The sequence below is a fragment of the Globicephala melas genome, chromosome 1, assembly GCF_963455315.2.
Source record: "Globicephala melas chromosome 1, mGloMel1.2, whole genome shotgun sequence".
NCBI lineage: Eukaryota > Metazoa > Chordata > Mammalia > Artiodactyla > Delphinidae > Globicephala > Globicephala melas.
The window spans coordinates 81,239,853-81,265,625 of record NC_083314.1 but is presented as its reverse complement, the minus strand read 5'-3'; positions in this window follow the sequence as shown (position 1 = coordinate 81,265,625).

Sequence of the window (25,773 nt, the reverse complement as noted above, 5' to 3'; positions counted from 1 at the left end):
TTTTGGCTGTGTTGGGTCTTCGTTTCTGTGCGAGGGCTTTCTCTAGTTGTGGCAAGCGGGGGTCACTCTTCAACGCGGTGCACGGGCCTTTCACTATCGCGGCTTCTCTTGTTGAGGAGCACGGGCTCCAGACGCGCAGGCTCAGTAGTTGTGGCTCACGGGCCCAGTTGTTCCGCAGCATGTGGGATCCTCCCAGACCAGGGCTCGAACTCGTGTCCCCTGCATTGGCAGGCAGATTCTCAACCACTGAGCCACCAGGGAAGCCCCACCTAAGTTTCTTAACGCAAGGACTGACCCCCCCTCAGTAATATTCCTTTCATAAACCAATCCCTAAGCCCACCCACAAACAGAAAGCTTTATTTTTTTTCAAACGTTTATAGTATTTCCTAATTATGAAAAGTAATAGCAGATTATTGTAAAAATTTAGTGATACAGAAAAAGTATAAACAGGAGTTAAAATCACCTGTAACCACTGTTAAAATATTGATATCTATTTTTTTATATATTTTTAATATATATTTAATATATATTTTATATATTTTTTAATATATTTTTTCTTATAATATTTTTACAAAATTAGAATTGTATTATGAACACTGCTTTGTAATCTGCTTCTTTTTTTTTTTACTTAACAATATGTCAGGAACATTTTCTATGTCAATAGATATACATCATCTTCACCTTTTTTTTTTTTTCATCTTCACCTTTTTAATGATTATCAGGAGTGTAGTGAGAGGAAACGGCACCCAAAGGCAGTATAATATGTTTGTGGCTTCTCTCTACAAGGATGTTAGCACTGCACTAGAATTCCCAAAGACCAGTGGGACCCTCTAGGCTGATTCCAGCAGATATGTCCCCTCCAACTATTGTTAAGTCCTTGGGTTCCATAATTTCTTACTCTGTAGATTTAACAAAGTTCATGTAATGTCCTATTATTGGGCATTTCAACTTTCTTGTAAATATAAATATCACCGTGTTGAAGGTAAGTAATGCACTTTTAATTTCTAAGACAAGGTAATTCGGTGCTGCTGACACATTCCTTTCTCTGCCCCAAATAAATTACTCCGTGTGATTCTCAGCCCTCGTTTCAAAGCCTTGCAGACAGGTCGTGGGAAAAAGCAGAATTTCTGAACAAAACAATTCAAAACAAAACAAAAAATACTGGCCTCCCCTATTCAACAACCCCTTCCCCACCACAACATAACACACAAAAGGAAGTGTGCTGGGTGAGTGGCGAAACACTGGGAGAGATAAGGGTGACCTTGACAGATCCTGAGAAAACCCTTCAAAAATCTTGGGAGATTACTTCTGTGGGTAAACAGAAGTAGGTGTTTAAATCCTGAACAGCTAAACCAAATTTTGTCAAAGCCCTTGCCACCGCCATTAAGCCCACTACCCCCAGAACAGTTACCACCAGTGCCTCCTGCTTCCAGTCCTGCCCAGGTTTCCATGAGCTCCCACGCATCCCTCAGGTTGAGGTACCAGCTGTGCCTGTGGCAGTGAGGACATGTGTGGAAGACAGAGGCTGATGGGACAGTGAGAGGCTGGGGAGAAATGTGCTAATCACAGACTCAGGAGACCTGAGCTCAGGTCCTAACTGACACTTAGAGAGTAGAGTGACCTTGAGAAGTCACTCATACTCTTTGGCCCTCACTTTCCATCTTGGTAAAAGGAAGGAATTGGGTTAAATTAAATTGACTGTTCCTTCCAGTTCTAAAATTCAACATCTCTATGATTCTAAGTGACTGGTTCTCTCCCTACTAAACCAGAGCTTGGAAGAAGTTGAAGTTTGTCTTGGATGTCTGACTGTTCTGCTCTTGGAGCTGTTCCCCTCCCTTACCCATCCAGCAGTCTGGGAGCACAAAATATGTTCTTAGAACCTTCCAGATAATGGCACTGTGTTGAAAACTCAAGGTTATTCCAGATAAGGAGAATAGAAATGAGCAAACGCTCAGAGGTGTGTTTTAATTAGGATGCTTTCAGCCGTCAGTAACGGAAAATCCAGGTGCAGTCAACCTCATACACCATTATACGGTGGGAATGTATAGGGTGCGTTAATGCTGATGGACGGCTCACTTATAACTGATCCATTTATTTATTCATTCTTTCCATCATCCATCCATCTATTTAAAAAAAATGCGCAGAGTTTGGTACTGTGCTGAGAACTAGATATTCAAGGGACTCAAACATAGCATATACATTAAAAGAGACCAAAACTTAAGGGTGTAATAAAGTTCCAGGTGCTCCTAGACCCCTCTGAGTGGTGTTACCAGATGGGAGTTACACAGGCATGGAGAACTATTTGGAAGAAAAATGCTATCTTGGTTTAGATTGCCAAGTCTACAAGGACATTTTGACATCCAACAGGTCTACCTGGATTGAGGGGGCTGGGCAATGCAGGAACTGGCAAGGAACATAGAAGGGATCAAGTTGGAGCTCTGATCTCAGAGGAACATAGAATGGAAATCAGGAACCATGCATGTCGGCAACTATTCACCTACACGCAAGGGTGCAGAGAGTCCCACTCACTTCCAGGTCTGGCTTATTGACTATGGGCCTGCAAGAGGCCAAATCATGAAGGTTGAAGCACAGGTAGACCTGAATAGGAGGGGACCCTGACAGGTGACTTCAAACAGATAATGATAATAATAATAACAACTGACACTTATAGTGCCAGACGGTGACCTAAGTCCTTAATACACATGAGCTCATTTAATCTTCATAATACCTCTGTGGTGTTATATCCCCAGTTTACATAGGAGGAAAGCAAGAACAGAGACCTTGCTCAAGGTCACCCAACTGATTAGTGGTGGAGCTAGGGTTTGAATCCAGGCGGTCTGGTTTCAATGTCTGTTCACTCAACCACAAAATAAATTACATGACAGAATAAATTATACACAAAATAAATATGAGAAAGGCTACAAATAGAGCTAAGATCAGAATGCTGTGGGAACCGAGAAAGTAACAAGTAATAAAAGTGCCAGGGAAACTTCCCAGAGGAGGTGACATTTGTGTTGTCTTAAAGAGTGAGCAGAAGTTCTCCAGGCAGAGGAATGGGGGGCAGTCCATTCCAGGCAGCATGAGACAGCATGAGCAAAGACCTGAGGCGAGAAAGGAAATTGGCATTTTTGAAGACCAGAAAATAATTCTACACAGATGGACTGAAAGGTATGTGAGAGCTTGGCTTGCAAAGAAGCCAAAGTGTGGGACCAGATTGTTAAGAGCTTTGCAAACCACGTTAATTTGTTCCGCAGGCAGCAGGGAGCTGAGGAAAGGGGTGAGTCAGGACTCTTCTCCAATTTTCGGAGATCCAGAGGACGATTTCCCAGTTGCCTTATCCTGGATCACACCCAATGCGAAATCACTTCTGCTTTGCCCACCTGTTCCTCGCTTCTGGTCTCCCCTTCCTCCCCACCCAGCAATTACAGGTAGAGCTCAGGGCTGGGTAACTTCCGTTCTACTGCCAGTCCAGGGCTGGAAGGTGAGGGATGTATAGTTGGTCAAAGACAGAGCTGGGCAGGATACCCCAGCACCTTTCCACCATAGAATCCTGGGCTCCTCTTTCATCCTGGGAGCCCTGAATCCAAGAAAACCCGAGTAGAAGCCAACAAAGAACTTATTTTCCCTAAAATCTCTGTAAAGATCTCAAAGAACAAGCCTCTCAGTCAGAAGCCTCCCTTCTTAAGTGGAATAATGAACAGACAATGGAACTTGACTTTCCCCAGGACATGATTTCCAATCCACCGGTCTATTCTTCTTCTCTCCCGGACACACCTGCAGACCTACCAAGCATAATGAGTCTTTAAGATCACAAGCTGTGTCTCTACATTCAAAAATCTGTAGGTCCCAAGGCTCTTAGGCCACCTGCTTTTTGGTGTCTCTGCTGACCATGGAGAAAGAGGCTACTGGAGGTCCTGCAGCCTCAAGGGCAAAGTGATGCAATCACAGGAATATGAATCCAACAGCAGCCCCAAAGCCTTCGGAACAAGGCATGTCACAAAGAACTCTAAACTCAACTCAAATGCAACCTCTGTCACTAGGTGGCTGTGTGACTTGGGCAAGTCCTTTAACCTCTCCAAACCTCAATGCCCCCACGGTAAAAAGGGTCTTCCTTTTGTGAAAAGGCTGTTCTGGCTCTGACAAATCCATCACAATACTGTACTGAACTAATGTGTTCCAAACTACAAAGTACCACGCAACTGATGTTATTGTCAATCAGTCTTGCTCTCCACGTCGTGGGGAAAGCTCTTCCTATGAGAGGAAACCATTCAGGCTTGTCAGTGGCATGTCAGCAACCAGAAACAGCTTAGCACAGAGCCGTGCCCATGATTCTAGAGCAGAGCAGGCAACATGCAAGAAGTATATCTGCTTCTGCACAAGCCAGGGTGGAGCCAGGCAGGGAAGGAAGAAGGTTTTCCCACGGCTGTTGTGCCTCTGCGCCTTCATGCATCATCCTTCTCCTGAATTCGTGCTCAAAGACGCTGGAGTCCAGAAGTTGTTGGCACAGACCCTCTCCAAGGGTAGGGGGGGTGTGGGTAAATTTTAACAGAAAGCCTTATAAGATGTCTGTTTGTGTTTTATTTTTGATAAAGTAATGAGGCAGGCAAGTTGAAGACTAGGGTTTGGATCTCTCCAGTTTGATCAGCATAGCCCACAAAGAGGGGCTTGCCCTGTCTGGGAGGAGGTCCACAGTGAGGTCAGGAGGAAGCAGGGCTGAGCCTGCACGAAAGAGGGACAGGAACAGAGCATCTTGGTGTTTGAAAGGTTGGCATGAAGAGGAAGACTTGGCTCATTCTGGGCAGCTCAAAAGGCTGGAGCTAGGACCTGAGGTGGGAATGAGGAGGAGGAAGGGGTCTAACAACTTATTCTTCCCAGGCATCTAAGTGCTTCCCAAGTATTCTGACAGCTAATCATCACAGCAATACTGTGAAGTGGTTACTATTATTAACCTCTATTTTACGGATGAGGAAACCAAGGCATAGAGGTTAAATAGCTTGTCCAAGCCACATAGCAAGTAAATGACTGTGCCAGGCTCCCAACCCAAACATTCTGCCTCCAGGGTCCTATAAGGGCTTTCTGCCTACTATGAGGAAGTACTTTTAGAGTTTACCAATTTAAAAAAAGAGAGAGACAACGCATATATATGGAATCTAGAAAAATGGTACCGATGAACCTAGTGGCAGGGCAGGAATAAAGACGCAGATGTAGAGAACGGGCTTGAGGACACAGTGAGGGAAGGGGAGGCTGGGATGCAGTGAGAGTAGCATTGACATATATACACTACCAAATGTAAAATAGATAGCTAGTGGGAAGCAGCCACATAGCACAGGAAGATAAGCTCAGTGCTTTGTGATGACCTAGAGGGGTGGGATAGGGAGGCGGGGAGGGAGACGCAAGAGGGAGGGGATATGGGGATATATGTACACATATAGCTGATTCACTTTGTCGTACAGCAGAAACTAACACAACATTGTAAAGCGGTTATACTCTAATAAAGATGTATAAAAAATAAAAGGAGAGAACATAAGAAATTTAAAAAAAGAGAGAGAGCTGTTTTATGGAAGTATTTAAGCCAAGGCTAAGGGACCATTTTCAAGGGATGCTGGCATAGTAAATTTCCTTGGCAAAAAGTATCAGAAACCAACGTTTACTGATACCAACGTTTACTACTTTAAACTAGGGAGGAGGAGAGAAAGTAGGAGAAGGAGAAGAAAGATCTTTGAAGAGGAAGAGCAAAATGAGGAGGGGGGCACATTTGTTGGCAGAGTGTTGGGAGTGGGATGCAGAAGAAAAGAAACTTCTGCAGATCCAGATTCAAGAAGGACGGGAACTAGGACGGCCCTAGGATCCAGGGAGCAGGAACCGATTAACCACTTCTTCAGGGCACAATTATCCAAGTAAATCAGCTTTAATGGCTTTCTGTCTTTTTGTCATTCTGCTCAAGATTCAAATTCCAGGGAAAGAACATTCTCTCAGCCAAGCCTTCGAAAAGATCAATGATACAAACCACTCATGTTTATGGTGCGTTTATTTTCTACCAGGTCCTGTTCTAAGCACTATATTTACACATATTTTTTTTCTCACAGTAACCCTATGAGGCAGGTACTATTGTAATTAAGAAACTGAGCCACAGAGTTTGAACTAGCAGTCCAAGTTTGCACAGATGGTCTAGTGGCAGAGCTGGGATTCAAGCAGAGGCAATGTGACGCCCCCAGGATACATTTCCTTGACTATCAACAGGGAAAGGTCAGGTCCCCCAAAGCAGAATTTTGGTGTTGATGAAGAAGGGTGACGGATGCTAAGAGGTAAAGTCCACAGATGCTTCCTCATGGCTTGGTCCTGCTGGAGGGAAAAGGGAGGACTTCTGAGCTGCCTTTGTGCCCAAGAATTCCACATTCAAGTTTCCATCCTTACCCCCTGGCCATTGCAAGGAGAAGATGAAAAAAGCAAGGAGCAAAAAAGAAAAAAGAAAATAACAAAAGGACCAGAACAAAAGGAATGGATGAAATACAGATATAAGGGAATAATTTCTGAACAAGAAATTGTTCAAACGACAAAATTCTAAGAGAATAAAAGGCATGCCTATGAAAGATAACTTGAAAGACAACAAAGAAAAGATCCCAAATACTGAAGCACTTTGAGAAACTGAAATTAATTGGAGAAAAGCAGGGAGGTCAACTTCTCCCAAATATTAAAGGCTCGATGTGAAGCTCTGAGTGTTACAAGAAGCTGGACCCCATTGTGGTTCAGGGTGGACGTTTGGAGTCAGGCTGCAGGGATTAAACCCTGCCTCCAGTTCACCTTGGAAAAGTTACATGGTGTCTCCGAGTCCCAGAGTCCTTATCTATAAAATTTTAATAATGCCTATGTCAGAGGAATGTTGAAAGGATTAAGCGAGTAAGAATGTGTTAAGCACAGTACCTGAATATTAGCTACTTGACCACTAGACGTTAGCTCCCACGAGCCCACGGTGGTCTTGGGACCGGCATGCAGGAACACCTGTGGTCGGGTGCCTAGAACGAGCCCCTCCTGGGGAATCATAAGCAGAGGTCCTAGAACAGCAGAGGTCTGGATCCTGCATGGGAGGCCAAGGTCAACAGACAGGCGATCAGTGTGAGGAGAGGAGAAACATCCCAGGAGTCTGAGAGCATGCATGGTGGAACACTGGAAATAAAGCTCTGAGACAACATTCTACCTAGAATATTACTGTAAAAACCCTTCTTTGTATAGTCTCGGAACACCCCTTTGAAGTTTCCAAGGAGTGGGGAACAGAGCCCTGGGCTGGCTGTCAAGAGCCCTGGGTTCTGGCTTCCGCGGATGCCAGCTCGGCTCTGGGGCCCTGGGTAAAGTCATTTCTACCTTCAGGGTCTCAAACTTCCTTGTCTGAAAAAAGTGGGGATAACGATATCCACCTCAAACCACTGGGGTGAAGATTAAATGAGGTGATGCCCATAAAGCACTGGGAACACGGTAGGTACTGAATAAATGATAACTTTCCTCCCTCCCATCCATTGTTATAAAATAATGACACGACAAACAGACAGTCCACGGAAGCCGGAAGAGGAAGGTGAGTGGATGCTTTTTGAATTCAATTCCCAGAACATCCCTGTGTTCTAGTGAATCTGGATCTTTAGCCAGTCTCACAGCCTGGAATGACCTCTCCCCATCCCATACCTTGTCTAGAAAAAGTCTTTTATCCTTCAAGGCCAAGCTCAAATATCGCTACCTCAAGCATTTGTTTCTGGAAATTCCCTCAGCACGTGACTTTGCCTTGTGTTGTAATTAGTTCTTGAAGGCAGAGAGAACGTCTTACTCACCTTGGTGTTATTCACAGTCCAGGCTACATCACACATTTCTCTTTAGCACTTTACTTTCATGGGGGTCTGGGAGCCTTCTGTTCCCTGAATTCACGTCTCCATCTGGAACAACACCTAGTGCCTCCGCGTTGGCCTCGCTCAATCCTCCTCGAGACGGCAGGAGGGGATGATCTAGTTGGGAAATTTGAGAACAAGGACTGGGCATGCAGGGCTGACTTATCCATTCAGCACAGTGGCTAGTGTCCACAATACTTTTAGGGGCCCACCCTAAACCTAAAAAATGTTTTAATTTCTTTTAAAATAAGAAAAAAATAAATGTCTAGGTTAAGTCAAAGCAAGTGTTTTAAAATATAATATTAATATATTCATCTTTATGCCAATGCATATATAATTTTTAACATTTTTTTATGGGGGAAAGGGCCCCGAAGGCCAAACTGCCTGTTACCCACACACATTACGATGCAACTCTGTGGACGTGGGTAGCTCAGCCCCTCCCCGCCTTCCACTTGGGAAGCTGCCTTGCCTGAGGGCGGGAAGCAAGCATTGAGCCCGCTCCTCCATGCTCACCGTTGGACAGGGGCACAGCTGTGTCCAGCATTGCTGGGTGACTGGGAAGAAAAGTCCACTGTAGCTATACGCCCTAAGCTAAGGATCGAACATCGTCTCATCAGTAAGAAAGACATGTTGTCCTCCTTACTCCTTGTCCCTCTGTCTCTTTCTTCCATTTTAACCAACTTGGGCAGAAAATGGGGATGTCATTTATTGGGTCCCTTGAGATAACTGTATTGATCCTTTAAATGACCTTGTCGGGTAAGCTTGATCTTTATTCAACAGATGAAGATATTGAAGAACAGAGAGTTTAAAGAATTTAATCAAGGCCAAGCCGTTAACAAATGGGTTCAGAACCTAGGTTTTTGGACTCCAAGTTAAATTTCCTTTCTCCCACTGCATTCTGTAGTAAGGGCTCAATAAACGAGTGTTAAAATGAATCAAAATGGTGAAAGCATGTTTACCAGGCAGCACAGAACTTGGTTGAAATTTTCCAGACTTGTTGACTTGGCAATTATAAGCTTCAGGAGAAACCTTTGACTTTCACCATTCCCTTAATAAACGCTTCATAAAGTTCCAATCCATTTTCCTGCCTTGAAGAAGCTCCATCAGATGTAGCATATTTTGACCCTATTTTCTGCTATCTTTGCAAGGAAAAGATTAGGGGGAAAAAATCATTTCTTTATCAGAGTACTTAGAATAAAAATACATTTGATTTTCATGGACAGGCAGAAATATGAATAATCATGTACTTTTTTGAAATTAAATTTCTATTCCAGGAGGCCAACACTCAAGATTAGCCCTTTCTAATGTCTCTGGTCTGCAAACTTCCACACTGAGCCTTGGAAAGGAAAGAGGCTTTGGGATGAAACTGATGAAAGGCTGTGCTTGTGCTATGATTACGAGAGGACTGTTTCCTCTCACACAAAGTCCCAGTAGATCACTGATCAAGTTTAGAATCTTCAAATATTTGCCAAAAGAAATGTTTTGGAGAGAAAAGAATCCCCCACTCTCCTTGCCAGATGGAATTCCAAGATGGTTGGACAAGATGAAGTAAAGTATCTGCAGGAGAGTCCCTAATTTCCATATTGAATTTACATGCATTTCTGCCTCACCTTCACACATATAGGTGAACCATCTGGCCAGCCTGGGTCAGCTCTCTTTGCTGTGAGTGCTATAAACCTTGCATTCTCTTCTCTCATTCCTGTTTCACACACATAATCAACTCTTCTTTTTTTTTTGGTCCTTTCTTCCTGTTAGATTATGGGCTCCATGAAGACAAGGACAATGCCTGTCTTGTTTACGGTTTTGAACAGAGTATGTGGCTACACACAGATCAGCAGTTAAGAGCATGGGTCAGGGCAAACATAGACCCGGGTTTGAGTTCTACTGAGCCACTTACTCATTGTGTGACTTAGAGAAAGCAACTTCTATTTCTCAGTTTTCTCATTTGTAAAATGGGGGTGATAACAGTTCCTACCTCATAGAGCTATTGTAAAGGTTAAATGAGCCCCCACCTGTAAGCATTTACCTTGGCCCCTGGCACTTTATGAGTGCATAGTAAATATTCACTGCTACTATTATATTAAGCACTAAATGAGTATTCTGTGTAGAATTTTTCTTTTAAAGAGAGTGGGTTCAGGTAAGAGGAATGCATGAGGCTAAGGAAAATTCTTCTCCCACCAAATGGGATATTGCCTGATTGGCTTCTGGGGGGGGTCCTCCCAAGGCCACAAGGGACAGATGAGCAGCTCCAAAGCAGTCCTGCGGCACCAGCTCCTGAGATGTGAGCCCTCATCATCCCCTGCCCCCACCCCCAGAGCAGAGAGAACTGAGACTCTGTTCAGCGAAACTCTGTTCCCCAAAAGAATCTGCTCCGGAGCAAAGGACACAAGCTCTACTGTGGAGGAAGTGTGCCCAGGTCCCTCACCTGCCCCAGATGCAACGTCTGGAAGGCTATCAGCTCAGAGCTGCTCCAGTTTCCTCTGCTATTGCTTAGCCCTCACTGCTCTCCCAATAGCCTGGCTGTGGGAACTGCTGCCCAGATGGCAGCCTGGGTCAATGCAGGGGCGGGATTGCATTTGGGGAGGGGCTGTCTTCCAAAGGAGCATTGAGTTCTCTCTGTGTGTGTGTGTGTGTGTGTGTGTGTGTGTGTGTTGTGGAGGGAAGGCAGATTGAGATGGGGGACCAGTGTAAGGGTGCCCCAGTATTAACACGTTGAAACACCCAGTACAAATGACTGAATTGAATACTTTCATGAAACTAAAGAAAATTAGCAGTCTACACTAAGAAATGTTTTACCCAACTGTCAAAGTTCTTGATCGTCCTCAAAAGGCTAAATTGTTCCAGCTTCCAACATTTTCTAGCATTTCCTAGTTGTAGTCAGTCCTCTGAGAGATCCAAGAAGCCCTAGAACTCTACCGTAAACAAAAAGATCTGAAACACTGCATTTAACAACATGTGTTAGAGGGACTTCCCTGGCAGTCCAGTGGTTAAGACTCTGTGCTTCCAATGCAGGGCGCTCGGGTTCAATCCCTGGTCAGGGAACTAAGATCCCACGTGCCATGCAGTGTGGCCTAAGTAAATAAATAAAGTTTCTTATTAAAAACAAATAAACAAACAAAAAAAACATGTGTTAGAGGTTTCTTACCTCAGGAGATTTTGGTATTCTTTGTTTAGTCATTACATCAGACATTTTGTTAATTTTTTCCTTTAATAATTTTATCTTTTATACCAGTATCTAATCAGTGTCCTTTAGATACTCTACTTTTCATCACAAAAAGGGCCTTTTCTTCTGATTATTTAAATAATAGATACTCAGTGTAAAAAAAAATTCCGCAATACATAAACCATAAGGAAGAATGTAGAAAATCACCTGAAATGCCACCACCCTGAAATAATCATCGTTAACAGTGATTATATCTATATAATCTACATATCAACATCTATATTTATATAGATATATAGATACTTTGTGACTTTTCATGAAATTTTTTAAACTATGAATACCATTTTTTTCTTCAGTGCAGTCTTCTAGATATTCCTAGTGACACAAGGATCTTGGAAATAGGTTGGTATCTGATATGTACCTCAGATTTATCTAACCTGTATATAACTAGATATATGTATCATAAAATATCTATAAGTAGATAGAGATTTATATAGCTAGCTATGTATAACTGCCTAAATAGAGATCAGCTTATATGACGTGTGTATTTTTATTTGGAATTCTGCTATGAATTCCTACATTATCAATCAATCATCATGTACATATAATAAAAAATATGATACATTTGCTCTTTCAAAAGTTTAATACATAATTCATGATTTGTTGTGTTGAAGGGTAACCTGGTGTGTGGGCACATGGGAACATGGCCTATGTCAGAACCATAGGTCGGGAGAGCTTATGATCGGGCTCTAAACCTAAGAGACTGTTTGAAATTCAAAATCTTAAGTGATCACATCTGAACGTAAACCAGAACACAGTCAAAAAACATAAGCTCTGGGGCTCCCCTGGTGGCGCAGTGGTTGAGAATCTGCCTGCCAATGCAGGGGACACGGGTTCGAGCCCTGGTCTGGGAAGATCCCACATGCCGCAGAGCAACTAGGCCGGTGAGCCACAACTACTGAGCCTGCGCATCTGGAGCCTGTGCTCCGCAACAAGAGAGGCTGCGATAGTGAGAGGCCCGCGCACCGCGAGGAAGAGTGGCCCCTGCTTGCCGCAACTACAGAAAGCCCTCGCACAGAAACGAAGACCCAACACAGCCAAAAATTAAATAAATAAATAAATATTAAAAAAAAAAAAGTCAGCTCTGAAGGGAACCTCTGGGACCACCTGCTCCAAATCACTCCCTTCAGAGATGATGAAACTGGGACCCACTGAAGTGGACAGCGTGTCCTGTGGGGCCAAACTTATATTACAATCTGCTTTCCTGAATCTCCACCTTACCTCTTTCCACCAGATTTTGTTTCCTATGATGTGTAACGTATGGCAGAGTCGTTTTCCCTTTTTCCAAATTGCACTTACCCAGAAAGGGCTGGCATCTTCTTAATTCAGACGTTTTCAGAGACTGAGTCAGGGATGGAAACAGGGAAAGCAGAGTCCCTGAGAATTCAGATCCCGTTATGTCTAGGAAGATTAAGGGCAGAGAGAACAATAACTCATAACAATAGCACGTGCATGTAGCACTCACTATGTTTTAAACCCTGCCTTACTACTTTATATGTTAATTTATGTAAATGATACGTATGTCATCTGATCCTCACAACACCCCAGTGAAGTAGCCACTGTTACCATCTTCTCTTTGCAGAGTAGGAAACCGACCCACCCAGAAGTTAGGTAACTTCCCAGGATTAAATAACTGGTGAGGGACAGAGCGACCCAGCAGTCCAACACTGGAGTCCAGCCGCTTGACCACCACACCGCAGAGCCTCTCGCAAAGGGAGGAGCTGAGACAAACTCCAGTGATGTTGCTGAAGTCACAGAAGCAGAATTAACTGAGCCCTTGCCTTTGTCACCCCACGTGCCCGGCGAGAGTGCCACACAGAAGCCAGGTGGTGCCGGGGGCAATTCCTAGGCCCTCTCTGTTTACGTGGCCTGCGTCTGAGATTCCCGGCCAAAGCTTCCATGGCTGTTTGTTGGTCCTCTCTTGTTTCTTTGTTCTTTCTTTGTTTTCTCTAAAGTGTTATTATGGAAGATCTCAAACATATGCAACAGTAATCCAAATAATAAAATTAATCCCCAAGTTCCCAGCTCCTGCCAACGAATGCTGGCCCCTGTGGGTTTTTTTTTTTTTAATATTATTTGTTTCCTTTTTTAACCCCTTTTGAATATGTTTTTACGTGTTGTATAAGGTACTTACTATATTAACACCCTCACACACTTTATAGATTATTAAGCATACATACACTGGAGGGCATGCTCAAACATACGACACTAAAAAAAGTGTGGCTATCGGTGATGTACAGACATAACTGACATGTCAAAACAGAAATAGAAAGTCTGGGTTCTGGCTCCACTGCTTAGCAGCTGAGTGACCTCATACATGTCACCTCTCTTCTCCAAGCCTCACTTTTCTCATCCATGAAATGAGGCTAGTAATTCTACCTACGTCTCAGGGTTGATGTGTTGATCAAATGAGGTCAGGAATGTGAAAGGCTTTACAAACAGTAATGAGCCACATAGAGGTGAGGAGCAAATCAGAGCAACCCAAGGTGGGACGTCTACGGCCCCGGCATTGAGAGCTGAAAGCCAAGGTCAGGAAGTTCAGTTCGAGGATCACATCAAACGCGAGAGAAGAGGCATGAAGTAGAGAATCAATTGCAACTGAAGTAACGTAGGCAAGCTTTAAAATATGGCCCCTTTATCCCTCCAGGGGCACTTGAGGTGGCTGTAGTCACAGCCGGGTCCAGGACCCCTTCAGGTCAGTCGGGGCCTATGGGCTGCTGAGGTCATGGACCGGGGAACGGAGGCCAGGCCTTATTTGATCTTCCCAGTCGCCCTGCTTTTTGCAGCCTATTTGAACGTCTTCTTTGGATGGCATTCCCCAAAACCTTAGGTGAGGAATTCCCTCTCCAGCCCTGGCCCACTAGCTGAGCTATCCCCAGGTCAGCTTGCCAGCCAAAGGGAATGTAGAGACAGCCCTCTGTTCTCAACTCTGTGGGTTCTATTGTTTAAGTCATATGCATGTTTGCCAACTACCCTCTGACACTCTGCCTTATTAGACTATTGACTCCCTCCACTGTGTCTCCGAGGACACAGCAAAGGCAGGACTGGCCACCTACAGGAAGTGGAATAAAGGTGGCACCAGGGCTGGCTTCCACGGCCAGTGGAAAAAACACAAACACACTGTCCTCTCTTGGTGGCCACACTGCCACCTAGATGATACCCGGTCCTGTCCACTGCTGCCTAACCTGTCCCCAGCCTCCTCAGGAAGATCAACACTCTTCTGACCTCCGCCCCTGAAGTACAAGAGTCCACAGCCGGGCCCACCACTCATGTGAGGTGGCTGACCTCTGCTCTAAGGGGCTCCCTGCCTCTCATGGAGGAGACTGAGACAAACGCCATCCCTCTGCATAATCACGAGTCAGAGGAACAAATAAACACAGACAGGCCAGCTGCCACAGCACATGGGGCTGGAGAGTAAATGAACTTGTACCCATTTTATAAGCCACTTGGAGAATATTTTTAAATTGGGATATTTCTGCCCCAGAGTCACCCTGGGACTTGGCCCATCGACGAACTTGACGCCTGAGAATGGCAACTTTCCGAAGAGACTTATGTGTTGGGGTTACAAAGGCCACATACTCTGTACGTTTCCCCAGTGATCAAGGCCTACAGAGACGGCTACAATGAGACCCAGGGGGCTGCCCAGTGGTACAGACCCAGGGCTCTCGGTAACCCATTCTTGCCATATTGGGGTATGGGATTTCTCTCCAATCCCAAAGGGGGCTGAACATATACCATCAGGTATGAAGACTGTAGCCTGGGCTATTTGATCCATGACCCCATAATCGCAGGTGTTATTCTTCTCTGCATGTGTACTCATTTGACGTATATTTATATCTCAGTTCCTGAGAAATTATCAGGCTCAACGCAGACATGACAGATGGAAAAAACAGCCTTTTAGGACTTAAAGGATTTAGAAGCTGCTTGTGACATGTGCCACAGTTTTGAGATGTATGATTTTAAAAGATCGTTTTCTTTATTATCATCAGAAGATGCTTAGGAATTGTACTTGAGAAACAGTGCTTGTTGGCACATTTATTGAGCTACTACAGGGTCAGGGAGGGTTTACCAAGGTTGATAAGACACAGTCCAGGCTCCAAGTCTAGTGGGGTATATAGACAGATGAACCTGTCACTTTATTACAGAGAGAGAAAACAATACTTAAAAGGGACTATTATAAAATGTCTGTGAGCACAAGAATAGAGTGACCAAGTGTGCATGGAGCGAGATTTGGGCATCAGGGAAGGCTCTGCAGAGGAAGCAATGATTAAGGGCAACCACAGTGGGGCAGGAAGGGGAGTGAATATCTTGCGCCTTGCGTGCAAATGATCTGCCACCTCTAGTCGCCAGTGCCACTGGGCCACAGCTTCGGTGGAGGGCTAATGAGAGATGAGGCAAGAGAAAGTAGCAGAGACCAAGTTGAGAAGGAATTGGGGTCAAGGGACAGTGTGCTGTGCTGCTCCCCAAACTAAATGAACACTATATGCTTGTCCCGATAGTGCCCCTTCACCCTGTGTTTCCTTGGCTTCTCCATCCTTCCAATCAGATTGCTACCTAGAGCCTCTTCAGCACAGAAATTCTAGAATTTCCACTGCTATATGCCTCTCTGGGGCATTTTCTTCATTATGCGATGGGAGCCACAGTAGAATTTTCAGCAGAGGAAGGACTTGACTTAACCAATCATTCTATCCCCAACAAACCACTGGTGGGACCTTTTGAAAATCTGGAACTTCAGGGCTGCCCCTTGGCTCCAAGGTGTCTTAAATGTGAATTGGGAAAACGTTCCCCTTCTTCGAGATGCTTTTCTTTTTTTTCTTTTTTTTCTTTTTTTTTTTTTTTTTGCGGTACGCGGGCCTCTCACTGTTGTGGCCTCTCCCGTTGCGGAGCACAGGCTCCGGACGCGCAGGCTCAGCGGCCATGGCTCATGGGCCCAGCCGCTCCACGGCATGTGGGATCTTCCTGGACCGGGGCACGAACCCGTGTCCCCTGCATCGGCAGGCGGACTCTCAACCACTGCGCCACCAGGGAAGCCCTCGAGATGCTTTATTCCAATTGTCAGAAACGGACTGTAATATACTGCTTTCTTTAGAACACACACTTTACTGCCACCTGCCAGAAAATTGTAATACTGTATACAAATCGAGAATGTGTAAAGTATAAATGGAACCTCCTTCAATGTGTCATCCTTACAGTACTCAACCTGCACAACCACACATAGCAATCTGACCGGAGAAGGGCTCACCCATCTGCTTTGTTAAAGTGAAGCTGCTGGAGAGGCAGCAGAGGCAGAGATCCAGTGGGGCAGTGACGGGAAGGAGCAGAGAGGATCCCTGCCAACCTGTCCTATACAAAAACAAAATGAGCACGAAGACTGCCCTTGGCTCTCTCCAACGTCACCAGACACTGACAGTAGGACTGAAGCTGGGACCTGGTAACAACCTTTTCTACCCTTTGTCTACCCAGCTCCACCCCCACCCAGACTGCCCACTACCTTTTAGAGACATCCTCATCCCTTCCATTTTTGCTCAAATGTCACCTTCTCAGAATGGTATACTTCATCACCTTGTTTAAAATTATAAATCCCAGCGACACCCCACCACCCAAAACTTCCCTTGCTTTATACATCTTTTGACACACCATATATATATATTTTTTAATTTATTTGTTTAATTCATTTATTTTTGGCTGCGTTGGGTCTTCGTTGCTACACGCGGGCTTCCCTAGTAGTGGTGAGCAGGGGCTACTTTTCATTGCGGTGCATGGGCTTCTCACTGTGGTGGCTTCTCTTGTTGTGGAGCACGGGCCGTAGGCGCACGGGCTTCAGTAGTAGTGGCACGCAGGCTCAGTAGTTGTGGCTCGCGGGCTTAGTGGCTCCACAGCATGTGGGATCTTCCCAGATCAGGGCTCGAACCCGTGTCCCCTGCATTGGCAGACCGATTCTTAACCACTACGCCAGCAGGGAAGCCCCTGACACACCATATATTTAATTTATTTATATGCTTATTACCTGTCTGTCCCAACTAGAATGTAAGCTCTATGAGGGTAAGGGTTTGATTGTCTCAATTGACCACGGGATCTCCAGTCCTAAGAACAGTGCCTGGCACATCCTACCCTCCCTGTTTCGGAGGCCCACTCTCTTAGCTCTGTTGATTTAGGAAGCGTTTGTTTTTCTAACTCGCGTAGTGTGATTTTCCCAAGACCTTGAGTGTCCTGTGCCCCCATCAGAGCTTCATTCCCTGGAGTAATGTACTGGGCCCTATTAAAATGTCTTTGGAAGGATCTAGTGCATTAAGTTGAAGTCCATTATCAGTACCTTTGGGTGAATTTATTGATGAGATTCCTTCCCATAATAATATGACTTCACAAGAGCAATTTGTCGCATAGGCATTATAATTCCCCATTTTATAGGTGAGGAAAGTGACGCTCAGAAACACTGAGGAGCACACCCAAGTTCCCACAGGTAGAAAGCATTAGAGCCAGGACTCAAATGCAGAGCTGCCTGAGTCCGAAGGGTAGAGTCAGCTGGCTGTGCACCTGTCCTCACCAGTGGTGCCTCCAACTGAAGAGCTGCTCTGGTTGGTTCACACCAGAAATTCATAGTCAGTATTCGCCAAGCAGGCCCTATTTCTCTCTCTCCACTACACACAATTCCAGTGATAACTCATTTTCATCAAGGCAGATGCTTTCCTATCTGGGGAATTGAAAGAAGGGAAACCAAAACAGAATCTGTCACTGTTTAACTTGAACTTGAGGAAATGATTGGACGGAATAAATTTCAGCCATTCAGATACTCCTTTGAGTGGGTTTTGTTTTTCTCTCTTCAGTGAAGTGACAAAGCAGAGAGCTGTACTGTGAGGTGTACCCTGATTCCTTAATGCTTAGCCATTTGTTTAGGATTTAAAAAAAACACACTAGAGACAGGTGGGTTCAGCGTAGGGGGCACAAGCCTTGGAGAGATGGTCCTGAGTGGGCACTGTGGAGAGGCTGTACCAGTAATAGCATCAGGTACCTGAGCCAAACTCATTCATCCATTGAACAACCATGGGGTACCTACTATGTTCCAGGCTTAGCCAGAGCACACACGTACAAGAATAAGCTTTGTTAAGAGCCAAGTCCTACCCAGACTGAACTGCAGGATCAGGACCAAAATAGTGGTCAGATCCACAGGGTTCAGATCCAACACCTGGAGAGTGATGAAAACATTAAAAGGATGAATTTCATCCTTGCGAGGGGATGGGAACTGTGTATGGTTTACTGTTTGGTAAATGGCAGACATAATTATATACAGGTGCAATCGCCTCACAGCAGGACCCTGCTGGTGACAGGCAGCCCCTCCTCAGTGAGGAACTGATGAGAGCTCTTAGCCAACAGTACTCAAAGGAGTGTCCCAGTTTTGGTGGATCCCGATTTTTCTCCTTCCCTTACCCTGATTCTTCTGATCCTTCCTTTCCCATGTTCCCCACTATCCTTGTCTCAGCCCTACCTGGGGGACAGGTCATTTCCCTGCTTTCAGGAAAATCTCATCACTGCTTTCAGGAAAATCTCAGCGTCATCACCAGAAGTTTGGTCTGAGCACACCCTGAATACGGAGAATGTATCCTCACTGTTACGAAGGTTTTGATCTTTTCCAATACATGTGGTACCTCATCCACCAGCATCCCTTCATCATCTTAGAGTCCCTCAGCTGCCTGCCTTCTTTTCGCCCCCCATGTTCTGTGTGGTCCTATCTGTCATGTGGCAGAGGAGAGAGGGCTTGTAAACTTCTTGCAAAAAGTGTAACTGACAGGTTGGTCAGAGCTGAAAATGGGTCCCATAACTTGAACATAAATGCCATGTGATTACCAAGGGGGAAAGTGGGGGAGGGATAAATTGGGAGATTGGGATTGACATAGACACACCACTATATATAAAATAGATAACTAATAAGGACCTACCGTATAGCACAGGGAACTCTACTCAATACTCTATAATGGCCTATATGGGAAAAGAATCTAAAAAAGAGTGGATATATGTATATGTATAACTGGTTCACTTTGCCATATACCAGAAAGTAATATGACATTGTAAATCAACTATACTCCAAAAAAATTAATTAAAAAAAAATAAATAAATGCCGTGTGCTCACCATTTCCCTTTGACTGAGACCACATGGGGTTTTATTTCTGTTATCATTTCATACCCAATATTGTGTGACTGTGTACTGAGCTCTGTGGATACAAAGATGAATAAGGCCCACCAAGGATCTCACAGTTTAATTGGGGAGACACAGGGAACAGATGGTGGCAATCCAAGGTGAGGAGGGCTATCATGGAGCCCAGGGGAGATGACTCATTGCCGGGGAGAGCTGAAGACACAGACTGAGCTGGGGATAAAGAAGAAGAAATTTCGAGGGGTTTTTAAGACTCTTCCTTTAACAGGACAGTTCTGCAAAAGACCTAGCAGTCAGATGCTGCTCTAGCCAGGAGAGGTTTTACCTTCTGCCCTCTCTCTCTAAGCTCCCTGTGTGGTCAGCATTCAGAAACAACACAAACTCTTCCAGGGTCCCATTTCCTGATATCCCTGGCATCTGCCTTCAGTGCTTCTTAACGGATTTGATGGCGGGCAAAGTCAGGAATGCAGACATGTAAATAAATGACTTTCTCAGAGTGGGAATGTCTCCCTGAGATGGAGAGCTGGCTGGGCAAGCACCAGGACTACTTGGAATACACACAACCAACACACACTTGGAAAACTGACAAAAATGACTTTGAGCCACTAATCAGGCCAGAATCAGGAACAGCAATGACCGTGCACAGCCAGTCTCCACCCAGATCTAGTGTCATACTATGACGCAGGTCTCAACTTCAGCATTTTTCTTTAGACAAAAGAGTAAGGTTAGTGGAAGTAATTCTTCATTTCCTCTGCATTTCTGTAGGTTACTGGGAAATTGGAATCCTTCTGGGAAACAGAAGCTCTGCTCCTGAGTTGTGTTTAATTGACCTGTATGAGATGAGTTTGCGTATCAGTATGTTGGAGACTGATGCTCTTTCCTACCTCCTTTGTGGCATTGAATGAGAACTCCTGGACATGGGCGTTAAGGGGAAATTTTGTATAGTTTCTCATGCAGTGAGAAACTACGAAAAGTGATGTTTATCAGCAGTTTATATTCATCCCCCATCCATGATGTTAAGAGCTGGAAATAGAAGCAGCACTTTGGGTTCAGAGCCCAGCTCAGCCACTCCCCGTGTGAGCAAGTTGCTTATTAAATCATGAGCTTTGTCCCTCAGTGCCCGCATCTGTAAGGTAACAATAACACTATTTACCTTTATTGAGCACCTACTGTGTGCTATGCAACAAAAGGCAGTATATTTTGGGGTTAAAAGCATGAACTCTGGAGTCATAATATCTGGGTCCATGATTCACCACTTACTAGTTATGTGACCTTAGGTAAGTCATTTAGCCTCTCCATACCTTGGTTTTCTCAGCCATAAAATAGAGATAAGAGTACCTACCTCATAGAGCTGATATAAGATTAAATTACTTAACATATGTAAAGGGCTTGGAAGAGGGCCTGGAACACAGTACTACATAACTATTAGCTATCTTTCTAGGTACAGCATTCTTGGTTGAAATTGACATTCTAATGAGAGGTAGGGGCAAAAAGTCATAAACAAGGAAACTATTTCAATATGTTAGTAGACGACAAGTGCTAAGGGGGGAAATAGAGCAGGGAAAGCCAGATTGAGAGTGCCTGGGGTGGGTCACAGTCTTTAACATGGTGGTTAAGGTAGGCCTCTTAGGTAGACAAGGTGACATTTGAGCAAAGAATTGAGGGTAAAGGGAGTGGGTCAAACCTATATATGATAGCAGAGAGATCAGCTGGTACGAGAGCCCTAAGGTTGGGGTGTGCACCTAGCATGCTTGAGGAATAGTGAGTGTAGAGGAGGAAAAACTTTCCTCTATCCTCTTATGTTCTATACCTGGTGACCTGCAAATTAAACTGACAAAAAACAAATTAACAGGAGGAAAGGCAAACAAATTTTGTTTGATGTTAACATTTTAATTTTGTTTGCATGTACACAGGGGTCTCACAGAAAAAGAAGTGAAAACCCAAAGAAGTGGTTAGGACTAACATCTTATATACCATTTTTAAAAAAAACAATAAATTTGTGGAGAAGTGACAAGACAAAGGAAAACTTTAGAGCTTCTTGGGGAAGTAAATTGTGGGAAGGTAAACACATGGAGAGAAGCTAATGGAAGATAAGAGTTCTTTCGGTAACGTTTACTTATGCAGATTCAAGTCCGTGCCATCTCCAGTAAGAGTTGTCTCCTTTTCCTGATATGGGAAGAGGATCAGGGGACGCCTTCCCAAGGGAAAATTTATACCCTGCTTTTAGGTCAACAGGGAGAGGACAGAGAGCTCAGCCTACATCTGCTGTTTCTCAATTGTCTTCTGCTCAGAATAATCCATACACCAAAGTAGCATATTTTTGGGTGGCATATTCTGATTCCCTTCATTAGTAAGGCAGTGTGATTGGAGCTGAGTAGGAGAAAGGTAGAAGATAAGGTGGGAAAGGTAACGGGACCAGATGGTGTCATAGGCCGCTGTGAGCACTTTGGCTTTTACACTGAGAGAACTAGAGCACCACTGCAGAGAGTGTGGTGTCTTGGAGAGCAAATACAGAAAGTCAGTGTAGCCTATAGGTCATTTTAAGTAAGATGAGGACTGAGAACTAACCGTGGGATTTAGCAACATGGGGATTTTGTTGATTAACTGACATAACCCATGAGACTTGGTCAGAGGTGTTCTCAGTAATGTCAGCTACCATATTTCCTTCATCAGTATGCTTTATTGAGCACCCAACTGTATCAGCATCCCTGCTCAGCATCCAGTCTGCCTGCCTCTGAGGGTAAGAAGCTGGCTTTGCATGAGTTGAGCCAGATCCAGTGAGCGCTGGAACCAAGGGAACCCAGAGAACCAGAAGGAGGAATCTGAGTAGGTCAAGTTAGGGGCTGGGGCTCTGCAATGAAAGATCCCACACGCCACAACGAAGATCCCGCATGCCGCAACTAAGACCCAATGCAACCAAATAAATAAATAAATATTTTAAAAAAAAAAAAAAAGGACGATGAGCTCAGGAATACATGTCAATAGTCAGTCTGTGTGATGAGATGTGGGAGCTGGAAGTTGCTCCCCATCCCCTGAATCCTGCTCACCCTCTGAGTCTCCCCCCCAAATTCTCCCACCTGTTGGCTGCTTTTTTCCTAGGGTCTTCCCTAAAGCTTATCATTTCTAAAGCAGGGATAATTATAGTGCCTTCCTTGCAGGGTAATCTTAAGGATCAAATGATGTAACGTGTGCCCATGTGGCGCTTAGTACGGAGCCTGGTTCATGGAGCGTCAGCAGATGTTTGTTGCTGTGGGTGCCGTTGACCCCTTGTGAGAATGTAGACGTGCCTGGAAACAGGGGTGCTTCACCCTTGCACTCTAGGGTGAAGGAAGGCTATCAGAAAAGGTTTTGATAAGCTATGGGGTCAGGGGAGGAACACACAGGATGCAACGGGGGAAAGGGTGCGAGGGGACTGGAAGTTTCGAAAAAAAACCGAACCTAGAGATGATCATACTGAGTGAAGTAAGTCAGACAGAGAAAGACAAATATCATACGATACCACTTACATGTGGAATCTAAAAGAATGACCCAAAAGGACTTATTTACTAAACGGAAACAGACTCACAGACTTAGAAAACAAATTTATGGTTACCAGACGGGAAAGGTTGGGAAGGGATAAGTTAGGAGGTTGGGATTAACATATACACACTACTATATAAAAAAGAGATAAACAAGGACCTGCTGTATAGCACAGGGAACTCTACTCAATACTCTGTAATAACCTCTACTCAATACTATGTAATAACTCTACCAATACTCTGTAACAACCTATACTCTGTAATAACCTATATGTAATAACCTACAATAACTCTACTCAATACTCTGTAATGAAGTAACATTTGAAAAGAATCTGAAAAAGAATAGATACGTGTGTATGTATAATTAAATCACTTTGCTGTACACCTGAAACTAACACATTGTAAACCAGCTATCCTGCAAATATAAAATAAAAATTTTTTAATAAATAAAAATTCTGCTCAAGAAAACGAAAACTGTCCTTAAGGCCTGCACAGCAGTGCTGTTCTGACTCAAGCAATGCTACACCCCAGGGTGTGGGCTGACTCTCTTACCTTCATTTGGCATTTTAACCCATTGAGTTATATGTACCAGGCTCTCAGGTGTCACATCTGCTCTGTCCCTCTAGACTTTCCCCCCACCACTGCAGACCTCACTTGCAATTTATACCTCAGCTAAACCCAACTTCTGGAGGTTCTCCAAGAATCCCTGGCAGACTTTTCTCATGCTGTCCCCTTCCCTGCCTCTTCATCTGGCTGGCTCCCACTTTTCCTTCAAGACTCACCTCAGTACCATCTTCCCCAGAGAACCTTCTTATTCGTCGCTCTCCAGCTGAGCACTGACCCCTCCTCTGTGCAACCATAACCCTCTTCTTACTTATTTTACAGCACTTTTAATAACACGATCTGTTTACTTGCTGGCTCCCGCTAGGTTTTAAAGTCTTCCAACAAAGTATCTCACTCACCTCTCACTCCCCAGTCCCGGTACAGTGGCTGGTACCTAGTAGGTCATTTACACATTTATGGTATAAAGAAAAAAATTAGTGCATTTGGGGATCAAGAATGGGGAGGAAACTGCCAAGAGGTTTTTCACATATTTTTGGAAATAATAAATGCAAGAGAGACCAAACTTTCTCTTTTGTCATTTGGTAAAGATTTCCCCCCAAAAGGTAGTTTTGAATAGCCATTTGGAAGAAAGTGAGAGGCAAAGAACTCTTTCAGCAGTGGAGGTGGAAGGGGTGGGGGTTAGGGGAGGGAGGGCCCGAAGAGAGGAAAGGGGTCCATTGGGCTTGCGGGGGAAAGAGGTCCAACCTTACTCGGAGGGGATTGGGGGTTGTCATGGGGACAGATTTGTCTATTAATCTTCCACTGGATCGTGTGTGAAAGAGCAGAAGTGGCACATGGAATGGGAAGTCGGCCAGACCTATGTGTGAACGTTGCCTCTTGTGGGTTGTACAATCATGGTAAGTTGCTTGACTTTGCTGGGCCTCTGCTTCCTCATCTACAAAATTGGGACGAGAATGTCCAGGCAAGTGCTGGTGTGAGGATTAAATGAAGTAACATTTGAAAGTGCCTAGCTCAGAATCTGATTCTATTGGTCAGATTTTTGCTGCAGTGACAACCCCAAAACCCAAATCTCAGTGGTTTACAAGCACAGACAATTCTTTCTTGAGGGCTGTGGATTGGCTGTGGCTCTGGTGGGACTCCACTGGTTTCCCGCCTGTCTTCTCATTCAGTGACCCATGATGAAGGGGCAGCCACTCCCGGAGGAGAAGAGGCTCCAAAGGGGACAGAGCCAAACCACCCCAGCACACTTAAACCTTCAGCTCTGATGCATCTGCCCGTGCTCCACTTGCCAGAGGTAAGTCCCATGGCCCAGCCCGAAGCCAATGGATGGCTTGTCACCTACAGAGCAGCGAGGCAAACGCAGGGGAGATATTTGTCAACAAGTAAAGCAGTCTTTCACACATGGCCTTCTGTTGGCCACTGCTCTTGAGTCAGTAAATAGACTCACAGGTAACTGAGAGGTCCAGGTGGACTTAGAGAAGGATGGAGACAGAAGGAAAGGCAGGGCTCTGTCAAACCCTATTCCTATTCCCACCCACCCCCAGTCCATCCCTCTCCCCACAAGCCTGTTCTGTTGTTCCAAATGCAAAGCTCAGGAAAAGAGCAGGTGAAAAAAAATTGATTATTTAAAGGGGTTCATGATAATCTCTTATTTATTAAGATCTCTTGCTCCCTCATCTCTTATTTCACTTCCTCTCACTCCTCACCAGGCAATCTGGCCACCTTGATAGTCTTTTTTTTTTTTTTTTTTTTTTTTGCGGTACGCAGGCCTCTCACTGTTGTGGCCTCTCCCGTTGTGGAGCACAGGCTCCGGACGCACAGGCTCAGCGGCGGTGCTCACAGGCCCAGCCGCTCCACGACATGTGGGATCCTTCTGGACCAGAGCACGAACCCGTGTCCCCTGCATCGGCAGGCGGACCCTCAACCACTGCGCCACCAGGGAAGCCCCACCTTGATAGTCTTTGAATCCACTAAACATGTTGGCACCTCAGGGCCTTTGCTTTTACCCTTCCATTTTCCGAGAATATTCTGCCCAAACATCTGCATGACCTGCTCTCTTACTTCTTCAAGTCTCTGCTCAAATGTCTTCTTGTCAGAGAGGCCTTCTGTGTTAGTCTAGTCAGGCTGCCATAACAAAATGTCAGACAGATGGGGTGGCTGAAGCCCCAGAAATGTATTTTCTCAGCATTCTGGAGGCTGGAGTCCAAGATCAGAGTGCCAGCCAGCCAGGCTTCTGGTGAGAGCTCTCTCCCTGACTTACAAAGCCTACCTTCTTGCTGTGTCCACACATGAAAGAGAAGGAGAAAGCAAGCTCTCTGGCATCTCACCTTATAAAGGCACTAATCCCATCAGGTCCCTGCCTCATGACCAAATTGCCTACCAAAGAGTCCATCTCCAAATACCATCACATTGAGGATTAGGGCTTCACCATATGAATTTTGGGGAGAC